The sequence below is a fragment of the Hemicordylus capensis genome, chromosome 1 (genome assembly GCF_027244095.1).
Source record: "Hemicordylus capensis ecotype Gifberg chromosome 1, rHemCap1.1.pri, whole genome shotgun sequence".
NCBI classification, from domain to species: domain Eukaryota; kingdom Metazoa; phylum Chordata; class Lepidosauria; order Squamata; family Cordylidae; genus Hemicordylus; species Hemicordylus capensis.
The window spans coordinates 183,042,849-183,067,744 of NC_069657.1; the positions used below are offsets into that span (position 1 = coordinate 183,042,849).

The 24,896-nt window shown below is 45.7% G+C and overlaps 1 long non-coding RNA gene across 2 annotated transcripts in view; it reads left to right on the forward strand.

Annotated features, from left to right (window-relative positions):
* LOC128339208 (uncharacterized) overlaps positions 1-24,896 on the forward strand; it is a 225,487-nt gene that overhangs the window by 53,556 nt on the left and 147,035 nt on the right. The window contains exons 2-4 of one of the 2 annotated variants that reach the window (XR_008312903.1): positions 6,141-6,339; positions 11,687-11,838; positions 20,445-20,549. This is a non-coding gene — a long non-coding RNA (uncharacterized LOC128339208). Of the gene's footprint in view, positions 1-6,140; positions 6,340-11,686; positions 11,839-13,734; positions 13,822-20,444; positions 20,550-24,896 lie in introns of those variants that run through there. The other variant, XR_008312904.1, reaches the window with a different exon arrangement.

The following is a 24,896-nucleotide window of genomic DNA, read 5'->3' on the forward strand; positions in this document are numbered from 1 at the left end:
ATATTATGTTTTAATCTGTACACCACCTAGAGATTTCTATACTAGGCGGTATAGAAATGCAATAATAAACAAACAAACAAACAAACCCTCGGGGACATATCTGGGAGGTACAGTAGGCTTCAAAGGGAAGGGGAGATTGGTGAAAATCACCTCTCCCCATTACATTGTGCAACATTAGCTTGGATGTCAGAACCAATAGTTTAATATGTAGTGCTATAAGAATGGAAGATCTTAGTTCCTCTTTATTTAGTTAATTTAAGTTGCTTACAACTAGGTTTTCAAATTATAAGCAGAATGGGGTGGGAGGCATCTCTATGCTCACCTTCAAAATCATCTTCCTACTTCTCTACCCACCTTGTCTGAATAATGTGGAATTTTGGCTACTTTCTGCCTGAGAATAAATTAAGATTTGAGAAAAATCTCTTTCCCCTCCACTGAATTTATCACCTCTTCTCTCCCCCACTGCCCCTATTACTTTGTTCTGCATCTATCTTGGAAACTCAGTTGAAATCTGTTGCCTCTGAATTGGGAGGAAGTGGCATGGCTTACTGGTACAGCATGTGCTTTGCAGCTGGCAAGATTTCAGTGCACCTGAGGCAAGGCATCAAATAATATCCCCCTTGTGTGAACCTCCTTTTTTTTCATTGTGGTTGCAGTGAGAGCCACTATCAATTTATTTGGTATGTGTGTACCTATCTATATATTTAATTCTCTTCAATGTACCTGTCGCTAATCCCATGTGTGGCAGCTCTCACGAGAGCAGCTGCCTGGGAATAGCGATGGGGATGGGAGACAATTGTGGTGGCGGTGGGCCGGCTTGACCCAGCCTACGGTCAGCCAGAGAAGGTGGTGGTGGGCTGGCCTGGCCCTGGCTCGGGTACGGGTCAGACAGAGGAGGCAGCGATGGGCCAGCCTGGCCCAGCCACCAGAAGAAGGAGGTGGGAGGAGGTGGCGATGGGGCGGCCTGGTCCTGGCCCGGCCGCCGGTTGGCCGAAGGAGGTGGTAGCTGCCTGCCGGAAGGAAGAGGCAGGAGGCGGCAGTGACTGGCCAGCCTGACCCTGGCCTGGCCACTGGTCAGCCAGAGGAGGTGGCAGTAGCTAGCCTGGCCTGGCCACCCACCAAGAGGAGGGGGCAGGAGAAGATGTCAGGCTGGCCTGGCCTGACTGCCAGGAAGAGCCGGCCCGCAAGCCAGAAAGCATTGGGGGGCGGGGAGGAAACAGGTTGGCCAGCTAATCCACCAAAAAGCATGGCGGGGAGTGAGAAGCAGGCGGGGGGTGGGGGGAGGGAGCAGCCAGCCAGGAAGCTGGGCATGTCGGCGTGGTGGTGGTGGGACTGTAGCGGTGAGTGGGCCGGCCGGAGGTACAGATGCTCCAGGAGAAAGAGGCAGGAGGCAGCAGTGGCTGGCCGGCCTGGCCTGGGCTCTGTGCCCAGATCAGCTAGTTCACATGATTTTAAGACCCAGACTGAAAGTGTTGTAAATATAATCACCAGTACTTGTAAACTTCACTCGCTCCATAGTAATTCCATAACTATTAGTCGAGAAGGAGAAGGAAGTAGTTTGAGGCCTGCCGTTTTGGATATACTTGCCAGTAATGTAGATCTGAGTGATAATGCAATTGTCTGCCAAATAATATCTGAAATAATTTGGAATAAAGGGATGGAAGACATTAAAGTGAATGTAATTCTTATCTGTATAGGAAATTAGATCTGTCAGATGCAGCCATTAGTGGGATACTGTCATAAACTCAGTGCAGTGTGTGTGAATATTTCTGGATTATGAATGTTTTAACCTCAGCAGTGTAGTGATGTATCCTATCACCATGTCTAGGATATTTCCCATGAGAGAAACATATTACATTATAGAAAAATAGATAGTTGTGCTGTTCTAGTGGGAAGCTTTTTGTATAATTATCTGGAACACTAAAAGATTGCTCATAACTAAGAGCCAGTGTGGTTCAATACAATGGAATGAGTGAATAACTGAGGCTCAGAAAACCTGATCTTATATAGTTTTGACACCAGCCTACTGGGAAGCCTTGTCTAGACTTGGGACAAATATGCCACAAAGTATTATTGAAAGATTTTCATGGTGGATATTATTATTATTATTATTATTATTGTTGTTGTTGTTGTTGTTGTTGTTGTTATTTCTGATATACACAGTCAGACAGGTGTTATTGACTGGTTTGTTTTATCCAGACATTGAGTCCTTCCCAAGGACCTGGGGTGGCTGAATTTTGTTATCAATGTTGTTGCTGTTATTATAGATATCGTCGCAGAATATAGGCTGTTCCCAGTAAAGCTGCTTTTTGTAATTGGCTGATGATGATTTCTGTGGCCCCTATGGTGTTGAGGTGCTCTTCAAGGTCTTTTGGAATTGCACCCAGGGCACCAATTACCACTGGGATTATTTGGGTCTTTTTCTGCCACAGCCTTTCAATTTCAATTTGTAGATCTTTGTATTTGGTGATTTTTTATATTTCTTTTTCTTCTATTCTGCTATCCCCTGGTATTGCTATGCTGATTATTTTGACTTGTTTTTCTTTCTTCTTGACTACAGTTATATCTAGTGTATTGTGTAGCAGATGGTTTGTCTGTTTGTAGTCGGAAGTTCCATAATATTTTTGCATCTTCATTTTCTACCACTTTTTCAATTTTATGGTCCCACGAATTATTGCCTACAAGTAGCTTGTATTTTTTGCAGATGTTCCAGTGTATCATCCCTGCTACCTTGTCATGCCTTTGTTTGTAGTCAATCTGTGTGATCTTTTTACAACAGCTGATTAGGTGGTCCACAGTTTCATCTGCTTCTTTACAAAGGTGGCACTTGCTGTTTGTTGTGGATTTTTCGACTTTTGCTCTTATTGCATTTGTTCTTAGTGCCTGTTCTTGTGCAGCGTATTAAACCCTCTGTTTCTTTCTTCAAGTTGCCATTCTTAAGCCATTGCCAGGTCTTGGTGATGTCTAATTTTCCACTTATATTGTGCAAATATTGACCATGCAGGGGCTTATTTCTCCATTTTTCTGCTCGGTTCTTGACTTGTTCTTTCTTGTCGGCCTGCTTTCTTTCATTGGTGTTGAATAGTTTCTCATTATTGACCATTTCAAGTTCATCTTCTTCACTGTCCTTGATATATTCTGCAAGGCCTCTTTTCTCCTCCTCTACTGTTTGATGGACTTGCAGCATTCCTCTTCCACCTGAGCTGTGAGGGAGGTATAGCCTATCTACATCACTGCGGGGGTGCAGAGCATGATTGATTGTCATTATTTTCCTGGTCTTACGATCCAGCGTCTCTAGCTCTGCCTGGGTCCAGTCTGTTATTCCTGCAGTATATCTGATAACAGGTATAGCCCAGGTGTTTATGGCTTGTATGTTGTTCCTGCCATTGAGTTTGGATGATGATGATGATGATTTCAATTTATATACTGCCTTTCCAAAAATGGCTTTGGGCTTTTTACAACAGAATAAAAACAATTAAAAGCAGTTAATCACAACTATAAAAAACATTAAAAAACCAATTAAACATTCAAACAGTTAAAATTCCTGGAAAATCAGGGCAAACATTTAAAACAATTTACAACAATGTAAAAACCCTGGAAGGCCAGGCCAAGCAGATAGGTTGAAGGGCTCTCCTGAAAGACAATAATGAACTCAAATTATGGATTTCTACCTGGAGTGCATTCCATAGCCCATGAGCAGCTACAGAGAAGGCCCACCTCTGAGTCACCACCAGACAAACCGGTGGTAACTGGAGACAGACCTCCTCAGATGACCATAATGTGTGGTGTGGATCATGTAGAAGAAGGCACTCTCTAAGACCTATGAGGTGGGAATTTCAACAATATCCTGCTGGGCTTCCAATTATTCTAATAATGTTCTCTGAAAGTTGGCAGTCATTACGGATGTGTGAATCGATTTGGTACAAAATGATTTGTACCCAAATCTACCTATTTTGGGTGATTTGTGGACAAAACAAATTGCCCCTGCGCCAGCTGGCCAGATTTGGGTTCAAAACAAATTGCCCAGATTTCAGGCCTGAAACATTCATAGAGTCAGCCCTCCATTTTGTGGTGATCTCTCTTGCTGTCTCCATTTTGTGTAAGGAAAATCCTTTGAAAATCCTGCCTTCCAAGCTTCAGATTGGTGACTTAGAGTGTGCAACGATTAGCTGGAGATCCCACCCCCCCCCCGGTTCTAGATTGGCTCATTTCCATTCAAATCTTGTGTTGCCAGGGGTGATTGACCCTGCATTGTCTAGGGGAAGGTCAAAGAAGGGACAAGGGTGGGGGCAGTTAGAAGGAGGGATTTTCAAATATACTTAAGGAGGCAGCCAGCCACCATTCTGCCTTCCTGCCCCATGGGAGAAGAGAGAGAGAAAGAGAGAGAGAGCCAGAGGAGCTTTTCTTTGCCTTGCCTGCCTGCTGCCTAGAGTGGATTCTCTGCTTTTTGTTCCTGCTTTCCTGACTGAGGAAAAGAGAAGAGAATTTCCCCCCATCCCCTTCCTGCTGCTGAGAGAATCACTGCCTGCACCTGCTGTCTGTGAGAATTGATTTGGGTACAAAATGATTTGTACCCAAATCTATCTGTTTCTGGAGATTTGTGGACAAAACAAATTACCCCTGTGCAAGTTGGCCAGATTTGGACCCAAAACAAATTGGGGGTGATTCAATTCAGGTACAAATTGAATAAAAAAATTGATTCGTGCACATCCCTAGCAGCCATGCTCCAGGTCAGAGGTGGATCCTGAGGCTCACCAGGCTGTGGTTGGATTCTGATGCCCATCAGCCTATCATCCATCACAGCAGGGCATGATGGGATTCAGAGTCTAACACTTGCAGGATGGCCAAGGTTCAGCAGCCATGCCTCAGGTCAGGGGTTGGGTGGCCATCCCGAGGCTGACTGGCTGTGGCTGGACTCCGTGGCCATCACTCTATCATTCATCGCATCAGGGCATGATGGGAGCCAGAGCTCAATTCATGCAAGTGGGCCAAAGTTGGGCAGCCTACCTCAAAGAGTTGTTGTGTATGAATTATGCTTGTTCTTCAGTGCGACAGCACCTCAGATATCTGTGGACTGCTTTCTTCTTCTATGTAGCTTTGATATTCCTGCCTCTTGATAGGGAAGAAGTCTGTTAGTTATGCCTCCAGTTTTCTGGTGGTTTCTGCTCAAAGGAATTGGAGTAGTGAGAGAACTGAAAGGAGTTGCAAAGGGAATTACATAACTTTGTAATGAATAACATCAGATATACCTGGGAAAGGTAAAGGTAAAGTCACCAAAAGAACATTTTATCATTTAAAAACCAATGTATTAAATAAGATATAACAGTTTGTGTTTTTGTGAGGAAGCAGTCAGAGACTTGATGCACTGCAGACCAGAAAAGTGTTGGTATGCAGAATTAACCTTAATCTCTCATGGAAGATTGGCTATGTTGTAAACATTAACAAGTCAATGGCAGAGAATGAGTGATGTTTTCTTAGTGATGAGGAAGAGAAGAAATAAGAATTCCACCAAGTAAATTCACACACCAGGTAGAATGTATCCTGTGTTTTGTGGGTTACTTTTGTATGATTGTAGTGTAAGCCACCATGAATTCTCCCCACTGCACTCTCTGCTCCAATCAGGAGCATGGCTGCCAAATTTTTGCTTCCTATAGGTGTGGACTCTGCCCTGCTGTGATAGATGAGAGGGTGATGGGCCTGGAGTCCAGTCACAACTGGGGACCCATTGGGAAGCCATAGACAGATTTAACCTTTCACAGAATCATCAGATTTAATTTTTCACAGAACCATCTCTGAAGCAAGAGGATTTTATGAATTCAAATGTTGGCTGTCTTTGAGACTATCGTGCTTGAGAATTTAGCAGTTCTTTCCTGCCACAGGTGCTACACACACACACACACACACACACAGAGATACATATTGTATGGGGTTTTGGTTTATGAGGCTATGTAAGATATATTTTTATGAAATTGTGTTGTTGTGTATGTTTGCTTGTAAGCCGCCCTGAGTCCTATGGGAGTAGGACAACATATAAATCTAACTAACTAACTAACTATATAGATATAGAGATAGTGATAGAGATAGAGACAGTGAATATTCTTTTCCAAGTCTATGACTTGTGCTGCCTTTCTGTGTTCCAGGTTCTACTCAGCAAAACTGAGGAACACATGTTTTTGTGTTGTTAAACGTTTCTGAGACAATGGTTTACAAATATCTTACCCAGGGGGATTCATCATTCAATGTTTGTGCACTGAGAAGCAATATACTAGTAGCAGATGAATGTGAACATCTTCTCTTCCCCTCTCCTAAGCCACGGGGAAAAAGAAAAATAGCAGAATGGTAAGTGTGAGCTGTCAGCTTGTCTACTGGTCACTGCAATGATGTTCCCATTTCTTTTCCTTAGTGGAAAAGGTAAGTAGAAAAGACAATTGTCCAAGGTGTACACACACAGCTGTAGAGATAATACAGAGTTATAAATAATCAATGCATAAGAACTTTAGCGGATAAATCAGGATAGAAATACAAGAAATAAATGAAATGTAGTGTCTTCGATTGTTGTGAAATATCTATATAATAATGTGAGTATGCATGTGACACATGCCAGCGTGATGTAGTGGTTAGAGTGCTGGACTAGGACCAGGGAGACTGGAATTCAAATCCCCATTCAGCCATGATACTTGCTGGGCGACTCTGGGCCAGTCACTTCTCTCTCAGCCTAACCTAAGAACATAAGAACAGCCTTGCTGGATCAGGCCCAAGGCCCATCTAGTCCAGCATCCCGATTCGCACAGTGGCCCACCAGATGCTGCTGGAAGCCACAGGCAGGAGTTGAGGGCATGCCCTCTCTCCTGCTGTTACTCCCCCGCAACTGGTACCCAGAGGCACCCCGCCCCCGAGGCTAGAGGTGGCTTACAGCCCTCCGACTAGTAGCCGTCAATAGAGTTGTCAATAGACAACTAGTAGCCAATAGATGACTAGTAGTAGATTGACTAGTCGTCAATAGACGACTAGTAGCCGTCAATAGGGCTACTGTGAAATAGCCCTACTTCACAGGGTTGTTGTGAGGAGAAACATAAGTATATAGTACACTGCTCTGGGCTCCTTGGAGGAAGAGCGGGATATAAAAGATGATTAAAAAAAAAAAAAATCTGTGTGCTGTCTTCTCCTGAGCCATTTGGTGGCTGAGGGAGGAGAAGTTAAAAAAAACTAAGAGGAAAAGAAGGCAATAAGCTGAGTTTGGTCCCTGTTATGTCACTGACAATAGAGAAATGAGTCCAAATGTGGGTGGCAAGGAAGTATCTGCCAAAAGGCACTGCTTCCAACTCGACAGAAGCTGTCAACACATAAGGGAGAATGAGTTGAACACGAACAGGGGCAGAGCTACTATTGGGCGAATGGGTTCAAAGAATCTGGGCCGCACCCAATCAGGGGCCACGCCTCGCGACCCTAACATGCCCCTGTTAGGGTCCATTCAGGAGTCTGATGTCAGACACGAGGGTGCTGATTTAGCTCCTGAGCGGGGGCTGTGCAGCCCCCATTCGGTAGTTAGATTGCCACTGCATTTGCGGCGTGGCCAGGAGTGGCTCTTCCCTGCCTTTAAGGAATGGAAGAGCTGCTCCTGGCTGTGCTGCGAATGCAGTGCCAGCCTAAGTAGCTCCTGAAGGGGCCGCACGGCATTCGTGGCATGACCAGGAGCGGCTCTTCCTTGCCTCTCCTGGCTGCACTGTGAACACAGCACCAGGCTTCGTTTAGCTCCTGAAAGGGCCACGCAGCCCCTTTGGGTGTTGGTCTCCATCTCCCAAACGGAGCCTTGTGGTTCCATTCAGGAGCCAGACCACACACCCCATGACTGATGTCAGATGCGGGGCGTGCCTAGCCCCACGTCTGACATCAGGCGCAGGGTGGGGTGAGTGAGGCCACCGTCGCAGCTGCACACAAGCCACCGGCAGTCAGGCTCTGCGACTGGACATGGGGTGTTAGTCTGCTAGGGTTAAGCTAAGCAGGATCCGCCCTGATTGCATAAGAAAGGGAGACTAGAAGTATGAGCGTGGTAAGATATTCCCCTCAGGGAATGGAGCCACTCTGGGAAGAGCATCTCGGCTCCAAGTTCCCTCCCTGGCATCTCCAAGATAGGGCTGAGAGAGATTCCTGCCTGCAACCTTGGAGAAGCCACTGCCAGTCTCTGTAGACAATACTGAGCTAGATGGACCTATGGTCTGACTCAGTATATGGTAGCTTCCTATGTTCCTATGTAGTTTTAATGTCAGAGAACATTCGGAAAGTGGGATCACCCACCTGCAGCTTGAAGTGGTATATACCATTCTACCACTTTAGTATGATTCTGCTGCACATGTAGATCAGGCTAAAGTGATAAATTGCCCCAGAGGTCTCTGTGATGGTTCTTGCTTTCTTTGGGGAGAGTGTCAGATGCTGCTCTCAGGCCATCAGGTAGCAGCCCCCACCGAGAGTTCAAGGAAAGAGAGCAGTGAAGAATGCCACTTCCATACTCCTCCTGCTGCTCCTATGAATATTTATATACCGCTTTTAAACAAATGTGCTCAAAGTGGTTTACACAGAAAAATTAGTAAGATTGTTGCCTGCCCCTTAAGTGCTCACAATCTAAAAGGAAATGTAAGGTACTAGACACCAGCAACATGGGATGCTGTGCTGTGCTTGGATAAGGACAGTTGCTCCTTGCCTGGCAAACAGAAAATAATCACCACTTTAAAAGGTGCCTCTTTGCTCAGTTAGCAGGGCGCATGTGGCAATAGAGTGTGGGATATTCAAAGCTCTTGTGGAACTTCCAGGCATGATCTTACTCCTTGTATACATGCTGCTGCAGGCTTCTGTGCTACTTCTTAGCACAATCTTACCTTCTGCAAACAGCAAACAGGGACCTCGCATGATTTTTTCAGAGCTACCTTCTTACCAGCTCTTGCATTCCAAGTTTTGCCTCGTTTTCGCAAAAGTTCTAATGAAAAGGGATGGTTCTTCTTGGAATACAAGATTTGGCTGGCAGGTGGTGCTGTGAAACTTGCACACGGTCCTGCTCGGTGTGTGTAGAAGGGGTAAGATTGCACTAGAAAGCAAGACAAAAGTCTCCTGCAGCGTGTATATGGGAAGTAACTAGATTGCACTTGTAACTTGCACAAAAGCTTTGAATATCCTGCACTTTATTGCTGTATGGAAGTGGACGAAGTCAAGAATCATGTTGAAGACAAATCCTTACGTGTGTGGGAGGTGGAAGGTGGGGAAGAAACCTTGTTGATAACAAAATCCATTTAGCTTCTTGTGATTTTTATTGTAAAGGATACAATCTGACATTTAAAAGAGCTGGTGCAAACAGTCTGTTAAGTCCAGCTGTTCAGATCTACATCTTGGCTGATCTGACCTGAATGTCCACAGTAAGATGCAGTGTCTGATAGCTTAGACAGAAGGGCTCAGGCACTAATGTATTGGCAGTGGAAAGGATTGTTTCCTTCGACATTTGTAACATGCAGCTGAAATGCTTTCTGACAGCTTTGTGGTTGAGATGGTCAGGTACACAAAGAAAAGAAAAGCCTCTTTTCAGCTAGCAATTGTTAACAATTAAGAAGAGCTTCCACTTATTGTTAGTGCATTACCCAAAGCTGATGGAATACTTTTTTAATACACAGGAGCCTTTGGTCTATTTTGGGAAATCACATGTAAGAAGTGATTTGTATTACTGGAAGTGCAAAACTTAGAGTAACTTTTGGTTCAGTTTCAAGATTTGATAGAGATCCTTTAGATTCCAGTGTTACCATTAAACTCTCCTCTTTTTGCAGCACAAATATTTGATTTGATCTTCACTGAATTACCTTTTTTAAAATTTTCTTCCATTTGCTCATTGTTCTCTGCATTATTTCAGTGGAACAGATAATTACATTTCCCCAGTGTCTATGGCTGGAGGCACATGATAATTTTTAGGAGAGTTGAAGGTGACATGATAATTCTATCAAGAATTCTATGATGGATTACTCCATCATTTTCTGTGGTATACATTTTCAGGTCTTTCGTCTGATGGTTGCCTCTGTCAAACAGGTTTAACAGGTTTTTGAAGCACTAAAATTTGTTAGAGCAGAAACAAAAGAAGATGAGTGTGCACACCACAGGAAATGATGCTTCTGTTCATATTGCAGTGCACATATTGTCAGTGGTAGCTCAAAGCCTCTACATCCTCTCTCCCGTGAATCCCCGCACTGGCAGATTTGGACCAAACCCAGGAATTTTGAATGGGTATAAAGAATGCATATCTGTCCACACAGCCGGTGTTTTCCCAGTCCGCGCACGTGGCCAGGCTCTGACAAATGGGATGTCACCCTATTGGCATGCACAAGGCTTCATGGGGAAGAGTTTTTTTTGGGGGGGGGTTGGTAGCATTCAAGTTTAATCTTTTGAGAGTTGGGGGCCCCACACAAGCGGGGCCCCATATGGAGGGATTAGCTCGACTCATGAGTGTGCAGTCCAAAGGAGACCTGAGGCAAACAACCCTTGGTCCTCCCCAGTGGACTGGCCTTCTCATGATAGGCAGCCGTCAGCAAGCCACATGATCAGGGCACCCCATCACAGCACTGAGAAGGGAGCAAATGGTTAGGGGGTGCCCAGGGTCAGCTTCAAATGGCAGCCCCAAGTAGGGATTCTCGAACAACCAAGTCTCTTTTTGAAAGGTTGAGGAAGGGTGGCCCAGCGCCTTCCCCTTTTGTGGTTTTGTGCTCCCTAGGCTTACTCATGAGCAAGGCTGGTCACTAGGGTCAGTAGTGCACCAGTTTTAGGAGAGTGCCCCACTACTCTGAAGACAGAGTCACCCGTCCTCAATCATTTATTTATTTAACATATTTCTATACTGCCCCAAACTTGCGTCTCATAGGAAATAGGGCCCCACCAAGGGTTTGTGTGAGACTATATGGGTGCAGGGCTCTTTGGGGGTGGTGGTGAGGTGCTAACATGGCATGGCATTTAAAAGGGTTAAAATGTCCTTTCCATGCTGAGGGCAGGTGTACTGCTCTGAAAATGAATGTTTGCTCTGGCATGCTGCCTTTGAGGTCATGGCCAATCCTGACCGCTCTGCTGATGTGCTGACTGTTTCCCCACAGTCTGGCTGAGAAACTTGCTGGGATCAGCCTTGGCAGCCAGGCAGCAGGGAGGGGCTCCACTCTCCGGCAACTGGAGGATGGCATCCTGCAGTTTGATGAATGTCTGCGGTGCGATTCACAGAAATTGAAACCGCGCGTTGGCCAACCTCTGATTTCGTGCTATGTCTGAACTCGGCCTAACAGTCTCTTATGCAGGGAGAGAGAGAACCTCTCAGTTTGAATTCAAGGCAACAAGCGAAAAGCAGACAAACTGTGACTGCACCCCCAAGCCAATACATAGATACATTCAAATAGAGGCATGCCCAGTATAAAAAACAGAGACGTCTCTAGCAAATCTCAACACTGCTGCCCCAATAATTTGCTGCCTGAGGCGACTGCCTCACCTTGTCTCATAGAAGGGCAGCCCCTGCATATTGTTCTGTGGATGTCAGAGACTCTAGTAGGTTAACAATAATGACTTTATTCCTCTATGAACATAGAACATCTGTTTAGTCAACCTTGCTTGTATGTAAACTCCCTTTTTCTTTAAGTTTCAGTTTCCTTATCTCTTGCCTCCTTGGTTCTGATTCTAGATCACATTTCACTGCAACCTTTTTCAACTTCAGTACTGAAAAAAGAATTGTGTGATGCCCGCTTATATCTCAACGTATTTTTTACTCCTAAAACTTTGGTTCAAGAAGGCATTGGTTAGGAGTGGCAATGGCTGGCAGAAAGACGATGTCCTGTGAGTACTATCCAATATAGGTCTGCCCAAATTGTTATCCTCAAGGCTGAACACAGTCCACCCAAATCTCATATTGAATGGAGTTGCAAAAACATGGATGGGCAGGTGACCAGGCACCCAGTATGCCACAATGCACGGCTGCTGGACTGCATTTGACTTGGTGGGCCAGGGGATGTATAGGTCTAGGCTAGTTGTTTGAAACTGTACCTTTCCCCCTTTCATATCCAAATAAAATCTGAATAACCAGACACTTGTTCTGCAAGGCTTTGTATGGTTAAGTACTGGTCACTGTGATTATGCAATCTCTGACCAATACTGTTTATTGTTGAATTTATATATTGCTTTTCATAAAAATAATCCCAAAGCAGATTATTATTCTGTTATATTATATTGCAATATATAATCCTCTCTAATAAAACGCTTGGTGTCCGTCCACGGGGACTTTAGAGCACCGCCTAGGCCCGCCGGCTGCTGAAGGGAGTGGGTGTGTGTGTGAGAGAGAGAGTTCAGACAACCCAGTAACAATAATTTTAAAAAGAATAAGGTCCAGCTGTACAGCGGGAGCTGAAGGGAGCCATGTTTCCCAAACGTCTGATGGCAGAAGTGCGCTTTCCCCTCTCTGAATTAACGTTGGAAGCACAGTTCATTCATGCACCAAAAAGGTTACATTTTAAAGAGAGCTAATCTGTCTGCTTTCATAAGAATTTATGAATGCATTCTGCTCTGAGAGCAGGTAGCTGTGCCTTATCTGAAAGCAGGTAATCCTAGGCATACCTTCTGTTCATGAACAAATAAAGCTGTCAGACTGAGTCATGCTATTGGTCTGTCTAGCTCAGTATTGTCTACACCAGGGATCCTCAGCGTTGGGGCCCCCAGATGTTATTGGACTTCAACTTCCATAATCCCCAACCAAAGGCCACTGGGGCTTGGGATTATGGGAGTTGAAGTCCACTAACATCTGGGGGCCCAACATTGAGGATCCCTGGTCTACACTGACTTGCAGTCCCTCTCCAGGGCTCCACACAGGAGTCTTTTCTAGCTGACCTGGAAATGCTGCCAGTCAGTGTGGACAATACTGAGCTGGATGGACCCAATCATGTAACTCAGCACAAGGCAGCTTCCTGCAGTATACTTTGCAAATGAGTCATTTCCCCCTTCCATTTTGTGGGGAAAATCCTGACAGGCAGACCCTCTGCCATGTGTAAACACTTTCGGAAGGGGAAAAATCCTGTCTCTTTCACTAGGTGTTTGGAAGCAGTTATCGGTGTTGAGACTTGAGACTAATTGCTGTGGTTTCTTTTTGTTTGCTGTTTCTCTGTAAGTTACTGGTTTTAAACAGTTTTTTAAAAATGTTTTATTATTGTGAATTTAAGTCACCTTGAAAGGGGGTAGGTGGGTGTAGATTTAAAAGTAGCAAACTAACATATAGGTTCTGTTGGTTCTTTTGGATCTCTCAGCGGTGTTCGATACCATCGACCATGGTATCCTTCTGGATCACCTGGGGGAGTTGGGGATAGGGGGCACTGCTTTGCAATGGTTCTGCTCTTATCTCTAGAGTAGATTCCTGATGGTGGAGTTTGGTGACATTTGCTCCGCAAAACAGGAGCTGTTCAGGCGCGTAACAACGATCGGGCAAGGGGAGACAGTTGTCTGGGGGCCCCACTGCCTGGAGGGGCCCCCCAGAGGCACCTCATGTGACTCCCCATTGCCCCCTGCCCAGCCCCAAGGCCCCTCAGCCACTTGCCGTGTTCGCCGTCTCTCCAGCTTGTTCTCCTGGCCGGCAATCCAGGCAGCAGACAAGCTGCCAAGAGCTCCTTTTCTCCCGCCTCTCAGCTGATCGGCGGGTGGGCGGGGCTTCCAGGGAGGCCTCCGTGTAGGCCTCTGTGAAGCCTGAACTCCAGTAGGGCCCAAGCCAGCCAGGAAGGAGGAGGCAGCCAGAGAGGCCTCCACTGTTCTCTGCAGCAGAAGACCCCTTGCTGCCAGGTAGAGTGTGAACTCCTTTTTGTGGTTACCTTCCCTGCCCCCCCCACCCCCGGATATATAGGCATCTGCTTGCCATAGGGCTTTGATATGGGGGGGGACGACTGAGAAGTCTCTGAATATTTATTTTTAAACAGCTTGGAAAATTTGCTGGCTTAAAAAAAACTGTCTAAAAAGTCCTATAAGTGGCTTGTTTCATGGCAGAAAATTACAAAAACTTCTGGAAGAAACAGTATTATATTTATTTTATTCATTCATTCATTCATTTATAAATGCACTTATGTTCAAGTTGTTTTGCAACCCAGAAGGTCTGAGTGCGAACTGTGAAGCATGTGTGGTGCTTTTATTTTATTTTTCTTGTGTGTGAACTGCTCCCCAATAACTTGCAGGGACTTCAGGGTAAATCTGGCCAACATGTGAATGCAGCAGCTCTATTCCAGAGGAGATGTGTGTTAAAGGGCTTTAAAAGCCTCCTGTGAAAAACCTCCTGGAATTAAACTTGACTGAATTTGTTCAGAATTCTGAGAAAACAAACATAGGCTCACCCTGCATGGCTGAAAGTCTCCTTTGCTAATCTGCAGCGAGGGGGCCATTTTAATCATTCATCTTTCTAGTGTGTTCTAGGCATTAAAAGTAAAACAAATGTATAGTACTCAATGTATATCACTATATATTGTGACGTGTGCGTGTGTGTATTCAGTGAAATGTATTTCCAGGCAGCATACTTATTTTGGAATATCAGACTTAAATCCTTGGGGGCCTGGGGTGTGCGGAGGCCCTGGACTTTGAGTGGGGGGGGGGCATTTTAAAATCTTGTCTCTGGGCCCATTCCAACCTTGCTAAGCCCCTGGAGCTGTTATAGGAGTCCCTCAGGGCTCCATTCTGTCACCAATGCTTTTTAATATCTACATGAAACCACTGGGTGAGGTCATCAGGAGGCTTGGTTCTGGGTGTTATCAGTATGCTGATGATACCCAAATCTACTTCTCCCTAAGTTCATTCCCTAAATGCCTTAGTTCATTCCCTAAGTGAACCCTTTGTTCATTCCCTAAATGCTTGCCTATGGGCAGTAATGGGCTGGACAAGGGATAACAAATTGAAACTGAATCCAAGCAAGACGGAGGTGCTCATTGTAGGGGCTCAGAATCTGAGGGATGAGTTATATCTCCCTGTGCTGGATGGGGTTACACTCCCCTGGAAGGAGCAGGTAAAGAGCTTGGGAGTACTCCTGGACTCAGGCCTCACCCTGGTGTATCAGGTGAAGGCTATGGCCAGGAGTGCTTTCTATCAACTTCGGCTGATTCAACACGTCCATTCCTTGAAGAGGATGACCTCAAAACAGTGGTGCACCAGCTGGAAACCTCCCGGCTTAACTACTGCAATGCACTCTATGTGGGGCTGCCTTTGTATGTTAGTTCAAAATGCAGCAGCCAGATTGGTCTCTGGGGCAACCTGGAGAGACCATATTATGCCTGTTTTGAAACAGTTGCACTGGCTGCCGATATGTTTCTTGGCAAAATACAAAGTGCTGGTTATTACCTTTAAAGCCCTGAATTGCTTAGGTCCAGGTTACCTCAGAGAGTGCCTTCTTTGCATGATCCCCACCGCATGTTAAGGTCATCTGTAGTGTCCGTCGCCAGTTGCCACTGGTGCGTCTGGTGGCAACTCAGAGGCAGGCCTTCTCTGTGGCCACTCCTGGACTGTGGAATGCACTCCCAGTAGAAATCTGCTATTTGAATTCTTTATTGGCCTTCAGAAGAGCCATAAGAACAGCCCTGCTGGATCAGGCCCAAGGCCCATCTAGTCAAGCATCCTGGTTCGCACAGTGGCCCACCAGATGCCGCTGGAAGCCACAGACAGGAGTTGAGGGCATGCCCTCTCACCTGCCATTACTCCCTTGCAACTGGTACTCAGAGGCATCCTGCCTTTGAGGCTGGAGGTGGCCCACAGCCCTCCGACTAGTAGCCATTGATAGTCCTCATAACCTATTTGTTTGGCCTGACCTTCCAGGGTTTTAAAATTGTTATAAATGGTTTTAATGTTGTAACCTGTTTTTTCCAGGGTTTTTAAACTGTTCTGATTGTTTAGTTGTTGTTTTATGATGTTTTAATTGTCAATTGTTGTTTTTATGCTGTTTTATAATTTTTGTTGTAATTGTTAATTGAGTTTAATGGTTTTGTTTTAATTGTAAACTGGCCTGAGCCTTTTTGGAAGGGCAGTATAAAAATTGATTAAATAAATAAATAAATAAATATAGACATCAGACCACTTCCCCAGATGCTGCACCCACCTCTCAGTCAGCTTTTCCTGCTTAGGAGCAGGAGCCACTGACTGCTTGCTGCTAGTGCTCGATGAGGCGCTTGGCCTAGCATCACTGCCAGCAGAGGTTTGGACCCCCAGGTGCCTCTGCCACAGGTGCAACAGCAGACCTGACGTGGTGAAGTGCTTAGGGTCCTTGCCCCTGCTAACAAGTGCCTTGCAGTGGATGCAGGCAGCATGGCTGAGATCACCAGGGCAAAGCTCAAAGTGACCCCACACCACACTGCTGGACTCTCCTGCAACACAGGGCCGCTTGGGTAGTGGCGCTTCTGCTGGTTCCTTTTGGGACACACCACCACCACTGCCCTCAGAGCTGGCCGGGGAAGTCCCAGGGACAGGAAACACAGGGGCTTCCTCCTGGGCCTCAGACACAACCTTGGGGCCCCCACCCTCCACAGGGACCGGTGGGGAGGGCGGCAAGGTGGATCTAGCTGGACTGACAGCCGGCTCCACCTGCACTACCTCCACATCTGCCACGGGAAGAACTTCTTCCCTGGCAGGGGAGGCCCTCCCCACTAACTGCTGCTTGGCCACAGGCCCTGGCATAGGACCAGGCAGATGAGAGAAGTCCAGCCTGTGCACCAAATCAGGGGCAGGGGTGATTCGGGGAATAGGCCCCTGTCGCCTCCCCCACCACGACCAGCAAGAAAAACCCTCCCCCTACCAGGCCCTCTTCCACCTCTCCCAGCCATCTCTTTTGGGGCTTCTTTTTAAAACCCTGACTTAAAAAACACATTTTTGAAGAATTGGGGGGCAAGGGGCAGAAGTGGGGTGAATGTCTCAGAGAAGGGGACACTCAGCTGTGAGAATGGCCAAGAACAGATGTTGGACTGACTTCAGTGGAGTGTGCCCCCTGCAGTTGGGGGTGGGGGTGGGTGGTAAGGGAGGAGGCTAGAGTCTGTGCCCACTCAGAGCCTGCAGGTTGCTGGGCAGAGAATATTAATACTAATATATATTATGGGCACAGAGGGCTGGAGGAGAGGCTTCTGTTTTTTTTTAAAATACACAAAAAAATCTTTAGAATGGGAAAAAAGACAGAATTGTTTTCTAAAACCACAAGGCTACACTACCCTTCTAACCACCATCTAGTACGTAGCTAATGAGGATCCCTCCCACAGACAAAACCCCTATTTAAATGTCTTCTAAACTAAACAACACACAACTTTTAATTCAATTGCAACCCCAAACCTCCTGCCAAACAGGAAAAAAACCACAAGAATACACAATTCCAGAGATGTGTGTGTGTGGTATGTGTGTGCGTGTTAAATGGGTACTCACTCTGTCTAAGGCTTCACTCACGTTGTGTCCAGTATTCCACTTCTGTGGTCTGAGAGTCTACTCTTTCTTCTTCAATCTTCTTCAGTTGTCAGCTAAGGGGCTGGGGTGGGGCTGGTGGAAAAGCCTGGAAAATCGGGGGGGGGGGGGGATGGCTGGCCAGGTGGCCAGTGGCTGCAGGTGGTCTGGGGCTGGTAGCTGGCACAGGCAGGCAGTGATTCTCTCAGCAGCAGGAAGGGGGTGAAAAAAGAATCAGATAGAATTCTCTTTTATTCTCTATTCCTTAATCAGCAGCAGGAACAAAAAAGCAATGAATGCAGCAGAGAATCCACCCCAGGCCGGCACAGGCACTGGCAGGCTGTGTGGCACTGGCAAGCAAGGCAGGCTGGCAAGGCAGAAAAATAGGCAGCAAGGCAAAGCAAAGCAAAGCTCTTTCTCTCTCTCCTCCCATGAAGCACAAAGGTAGAATGGTGGCTGCTACCTCTTTAAATTTCTTTGAAAAATCCCTCCTTGAACTCCCCCCCCTTGCCCCTTCTTCGACCTTCCTCTGGCCAATGCGAGGTCGTTTAGCACTTGCAAGAGCCAAAAGAGCCAATCTGGAACAAGGAGACAATTGTCAGCAGATCAGCCCATGCTTTTGTTTACCAGTCTGAAGCCTGGAAGGGCGGGAAATTCAAATCGACGTCAAACACAAAATGGAGACTATACACAGAGATGGCCACAAAATGGAGGTCCGAAACAACAAAACATTCGGCTCCAAAATTCGGGCAATTTGTTTGGGGGCTGAATCTTTCAGGACTTGCAGATGGGCAATTTGTTTTGTGCACAAATAGCCTGAAACAGTCAGATTCGGGTACAGATTGTTCTGTACCCAAAATGTTTTGCATATCCGTAATAGACAAGATGGTGCATTTGTGTTCCTTTCTGAATACAGCAGCCCCAGAGCCCCGGGAATGTATTTGCTGGAATATGGTCTCCATCCTGATGCATTACTAGACTGGGATGTCTTTGTGATTTGCAGAAATTGGAGACACCTAGATTTCCAGGGCTTGCTGACATCACTCTGGGGTGTACATACATGAGGGCTGAGTGGGCCTATGGGTGCCAGCTGATTAGAAAAGAACCTGCCTTGCCTGCTTCTGTGCCTTAACAGCAGCTTGATCCACAAAAATAGTCTGGGAACACTTCCTGCGGCAGAGATAGAAGCCTATTGCCTGTTGATGATGATGATGATGATGATGATTTACATTTATATCCCGCTTTTCCTCCAAGGAGCCCAGAGAGGTGTACTACATACTTTAGTTTCTCCTCACAACAACCCTGTGAAGTAGGTTAGGCTGAGAGAGACGTGACTGGCCCAGAGTCACCCAGCTAGTCTCATGGCTGAATGGGGATTTGAACTCGGGTCTCCCCGGTCCTAGTCCAGCACTCTAACCATGTTGATGTCTGGAGACCAAGATGCTGGTGTTAATGGCACAGAGGCTGGTAAAACAAAGTTGGCCACTCTACTGGAGTGGGGGGCGGGCGGGGCCCTGTTATGATTAATCTTCCTCAGGGTTTCCCAGCAGTGGGTCGCCTGCCCTGCTCTCTTCTACAGCCAGTTGATTGGATGAGATTAGGCTTTTGTTTTCTTGTATGTTTAGCAAGAGAACCAGAGTAGTTTTCTTTTTGGAAGTGGAGATAAGGGTAGGGGTGGGGAGAGAAGTGTTCTTGGCTGGATCTGCCTCATTCAAATTTGCCTTCCAATCCTGTACAGGTTTCCTCGGAAGCAAGTGCTACTGCGTTCTGAGGGTCTTACTCCCGCATAAACTTGCCATGGATTGATTCCAATTGCACATGTGTGCACATCTGTGTATTATCTGATGCAGTAATTCTGGATCCAGCCCAAAGGGCCTTTAAGCACTGTTGGATCTCAGTGGGCAACAGTGAAAACATGTCTCTTCCCCACCCCCTTGAAACCACTGGAATGGAAATGCTTAGTTTTGGCTTGACGATACATCCATTTGCTCCTTGGATTAGATTGCCCTTTTGAATGTGTACAAAGTCACCAGTTCTAGGTGTGTGGGAAGATTCTGAAACCTCTGAACTGCATATGTGTGTCCGCATGTATGGATGCATAAACATTCTGGGTCTGGCTTGGTAAAGAGAGCCTTGTGATGATGAGCTGGTGCTTTGGTTGCTAATGCCCTTTCCGCTTGAAGCCACAAAACAGGTGGGAAGAGCTTGGCTTTGAAATGTGATGCAGCTGCTGAGGCAGGCGTTGGTCAACCTTCTTAATCTCCTCCACTGTCTCTTTAAATGTGGAGTATGATGAATAATCCCATTTTTTGGTAGGAGTTTCAAGTCCCACCTTTCCACCAAAAAGAAAAAGAGGTGGTTCCAGACCCTCGTCTTGCTCAAGCCTCTTGTTCTGATTGCTTTCCTCTGATTCAGGAGCCCAATGAAGAGCTGTGTGTGCTTATCTCCACCTCCTTTTGAAGACAGCAGGACAAGAGCTGGGCAATTAGAGCTGCTCGAACTGGGGCATCATTACTTGAGTCATACCTCAGCTCAGTCTTTGTTGTGGTTTAATAGCTTGAACACTGGTACTCTACTTGTGATGAGATTTTGCTGAGTGTGTGTGTGTGCAGTTATTAGACCCTGATGTGCAGTTCAAGTCTCGGACATCCCAAGGCCCCTTCTGCCAGCTAAAAAATGAATGGGTTTTTATGAAGCTCATCCTCCAGGGAAGGTAGACATGTCCAGGTAATCTGGACAAGATATTTGAAATGGGGACCTCTTGGTTTGTAACTCAGCCTTTTAGTCACTATGCCACACCATTAAATGTGCAGAATTAGTTTCTTCATTGCATTAACTCTCCTTTTAAAAAAAGTACCCTCCTGCCTATAGGTGAAGTTTTGTTGCACATTAAAAAAATTAATAATAGATGTGAATATTTAGCCTTTACTCATCCGTCATGTTTAATATTGAAAATAAAGCACAAAACAGACCTTGTTTCATTTTGGCTGACACTTTTTCACTCTGTTTAATAGCTACATAGTATTGCTGAATTTTTATGAGTCTTACCTAACTGGAAGAATTCAAGCTGCCTGCCGACAGAACAATACTAAAGGGGTTTGAAGTAGAAAACATCAGAGGTGAGAATTCTACAGCATTGACTCTTAGCACCACAGTAACCTCTTTTGGCCACTAAAGGCATGATGTGATATGTTATTAATTCTCTCTTGGTCAGTTAGAGTCTGTTAGAATTGTTCAGTTGTTGAAGGCTAGTGCCTGTTTGTGTATGTTGTTCAATGGCTCTCTCTCAGTATGTGATATTTTAGTTTCTTAATAAATCTTTGTTTTTTGAACTCAGCCTACTATCTTCAGATAATCTTTTAAATTTATTTTCCACTAGATTTCCACTAAATCTCTTTTCCACTAGAGCATACTCGGCTGTGGGAGGATTTTAATGTTTCTCCTCACTCCCCTCAAACAGAAAATGGTGCCCCCAAACTTCTAATTCTTTAAAAAATGGGGGTTAGAAGGAAAGTCTTGATTCTGTCGGATGACTTTTGTGTATTTGTCTTCCCTATTCTGCCGCTAAGAACTTGGAGTATCCCAACGAAAAGAGAATTATTATTTACATTTGATCTTGTTATGCTGCTTGTTTCCCAGCTGAGCTCGCAGTGTGGTGTTGGTTGCATTAAGCTAATTTATAGAGTAACCAGCTGTGATTTCAAAGGACTGTGACTTGGAATGGGAACAAGCAGTTCAAGCAAATAAACTTTTAGAAACAAAATTGGAGTTGTATGCAAATATACTCCGGGGAGATGGGATTGTTGTTTTACCAGTATCTGACTAAAGAAGGGAGAAAGACATGTTTTCCTCATCAGATTATGCCCATGCAAATTCAGACCACCTACAGTGGAGGTTATCAAAGGCTTCTTCAAAGGTACTTCAATTTTAGACTTAACACCTGCTCCCTAATAAGGTAACTTGAAGATAGTGGCTCAGTTCAGCCTATATAGAAGTCACAAACAAGTGGCTCAGGAGGAGGGTTAGAAGGAAAGTCTTGATTCTGTCTGATGTCTTTTGTATATTTGTCTTCCCTATTCTGCCGCTAAGAACTTGGAGTATCCCAACAATACACCCATGTGTGTGGTTGCCATTGAACTAGCAGCACTGGGAAAGAGCCACAGTTCAGTGGCAGAGCACACACCGAAGGTTCCAGTTTCAGTCCCTATATTTTCAGTTAAGAGGCTCCCAGGTAGGAGGACATCTGCTGGAGAGGCACTGCCAAGCAGAGTAGGCAACACTGAGTTAGAAAGACCAATGGTGAGATTGGCAACATCGATTGTTCCTGTGGAGTTGTGAGGTTGCTCACATGGAAACACTATTTCTGTATGAACCAGCATCTCAACATGGAGGCTGAACATGCAGTGAGTGCAGTGATTTGTTTTGGGGCTGTTACAATCATGCTAATTGCAGCAACTGCGTGTTTAGCAGTGGAGGTGATGGCACATACTTAGAGATCTCCGCATGAGCACCTTCTGGCTGTGAGCTCATAGGGTGTCCCACCCACATAGTCTCAAGGAGATGGCAGCCTAATGGAAACCACCCCAATAACTTGCCCAAGGCATCTTGGGTATACGTATATAAGCCCTCTATAGTCGTTTAAAAAAGAGGGATGCTATACTCACATGCAGCATCCCAAGAGCATGCCTGCAAGCATGCTTTACAGTGTCAGCGTGAAGAGATTCCTTCTGTGACTGGAAGCCTGGGGCACCCAGCCTTCCGATCACAGGTGGAATCTGGCCACGGTTACAGTGTTTGTCTCTGCAGACAAATGCTGTAAGCATGGGCAGAGTGGTGTGTGGTGGGGTAAGGCTTCTGGATGTGTCAGTGCCAGGGCAGGGCTTGCATGCATGCTCCTGAATGTGGTACATAGGTTACAATGTACCTTTTATTTTAACATCTGGGCTATAGTTTTTATGATGTTTGCACAAAACTGAAGTCCATCACAGCTTTTTGAAGTCCATCACACAAGAAGTATATTGTTTCCTAGACCCAGTACTGCTCACAAAGGACACTATGTTCTGAAACCCTAGACAAAACCAGCTACAAAACCATGGACCATCTTTCACCTGTGTCTCCTGTGCTCTGTCTCATGGTTAAGAGAATTAAGATGTCCATGGTCATAAGACATGTTGCACAGCATCTCGTGATGACTTTTGTTAATTAGGTTTGCTAACTTAGATCTATAGGGACAGATGAATTCCTCTATAAGTAGTATATTAACTGCATGTGTGCAGTTATATACGGTCTTTGCCTGAATCCAAGACTAGGTCCCCACCTCCCCCGGTTTTTAAATATATATCCCGGTTCACATGTAAAGTTCAACTGTAGTTAGCATTAACCGGAGTTAAAATCCCTAGCTCCAATTTGCACTGCAGACGTAGAACTAACTGCCGTTAGCCTAACTGCTTCTTTTTGTCACTCAGCCTCCCAGCCCGATCCCAGGCAGCTCCATGGCCAGACTGTGGGTAAAGTGTCACTGCATCAGTTGATTGACTGTGATTGGCCACGATCTCTAGTGGGGCAGGATGAGCATGATCGTGCATTTTCAGAAGTGCCCCAGATGGAATCCCATTTTCTTTGTGGGATGGGTGGGAGGAATCCACATTCACCAGAATGGGATATGAGATGGAGCTTGGCAAAGGATGCCGTGTGTGTGTGTGTGTGTGTGTGTGTGTGTGTGTGTGTGTGTGTGTGTCTGACCATGACCAGGGGAGATGTTGCGAGGGGAGGCCCCGGCAAAGCACTCCGGCTGGGCCTCACTTCCCCACTCTTTCTTTGTAAATAAATAGAGCAAATCCTCCCAAAGCTCCCCACACCCTTTCTCTGTGCATGCCTGTAAACTTCTGGAGGGCATCTAGACACCCCCTTTCCCCATGCCACAGCACGTGTGCAGTGCTGGTGGAGGGATGGATGCAGACATGAAGCTTTCTGCCTATTCAGGACTCTGGGCTCCCGGTCCGCCCTACCACTATATGTAGATCTGCTGGTGTGGGGATGGACAGGATAGAATAGGGGAACCCCTCTGCTTTCCAGACAAAACTAAAGGGGGGGGGTTCTGCTATGGGGATCTGGAAAGGGTACACTGTGGACATGGGCATGCCGGCAGAAAGGGGGCACAGTATTGCGGCAGCTTGCCCATGGTCCCCAAGACTAGGAGGAATGTGTTCCTTGGGACAGCAGTCCCCACGGCCACAAGCCAGAAACCATCCTTGCTCTATCCAGAGCTAAGGGTGTGCACAAAACTGGTTTTCCTAGTTTGGTTCGAGTCCAGACTGGACTCGAACTGAGCATGTTCTGTTTTGTGCCCACCCCAACATACTTGAATTTGAGCCAGTTTGGGGGTTCTAAGTTAATTTTTAAAAAACTAAACCAGACTCACTGCTGGGTCCGGGGCAGCTATGGCGGCTGTGGGGTGTGTGTCTCTGACATCTTCCCCTCTTCCTGCCAGCCTTCTCCTGCTCTAAAAAGGACCTGGCCACACAGAGGCCCATTGGGCATGCATGACAGCCTCCCAAATGGCTGCCACCACCAGAGGAAGGGCCAGAACAGCCCCAAAATGGTTTAGATCTTTCTATGTTACAAAGGGGGCACTTTATATTCCAGCCATTCTTAAATTATTTTGTGCCAAGGTCTATCCACAATTATTATATGGTGCTCAGCTCGGCCCTTTTGGTAATTTTGTCACTTTGGAAGCTATCCAAATGAAATTTATTAGATCTATATTACAGTTTCCTAGATGTGTTCCTAATGCTGTCATTAGGCATGAGGTCGGCCTTGGCTCTTTGGAAGTGGAATACTGGCAATGCATTTTTGCATTTTGGCTGAAATTAGTCTTTTCCCAATCTGGACTTGCCCCCTTGGTATTAATTGATAATTTCAATTCTACTTGGAAGCAACTTGTTAAAACAAAATCCCAATATTATGGGTTTTTGCCTGATATGCTTATTAGTTTGGGCCACAACTGCTCTAGGAAGCTGATCAAACAATGAATTTCTGACACTGATCTACAGCTTGAAGTTGCTAAAATCCCAAAAGGTTTATACCATGGAGATCAGATTTTCAGCACGAAACCTGCTGCATATTTAAATAATATCACCTTTTCTAAGTTCAGGCGGCTGCTATCTTTAGCTCGATTAAATGCACTACCTACAGCGGTACTTTATGGGAGGTTCAGAGGGGTTCTTTATGCATCCTGACTTTGACCTTGTGGGTCTGGTGATACTGAGATTACTGAACATGTTATCTTATATTGTGACCTCTACAAGAATGATAGTTCAAGTCTTATTTTGCCTTATCTTGTGATGTTTCCTCTTGTCACTCAGACAAATTTCTCTTAAATTTTTATTGTCAAATTTTAATTATAAGTACACCAACTCAGTGGCTAAATTCTGTTATATTTTATGTAAATTATGTTCTGCTGTGTG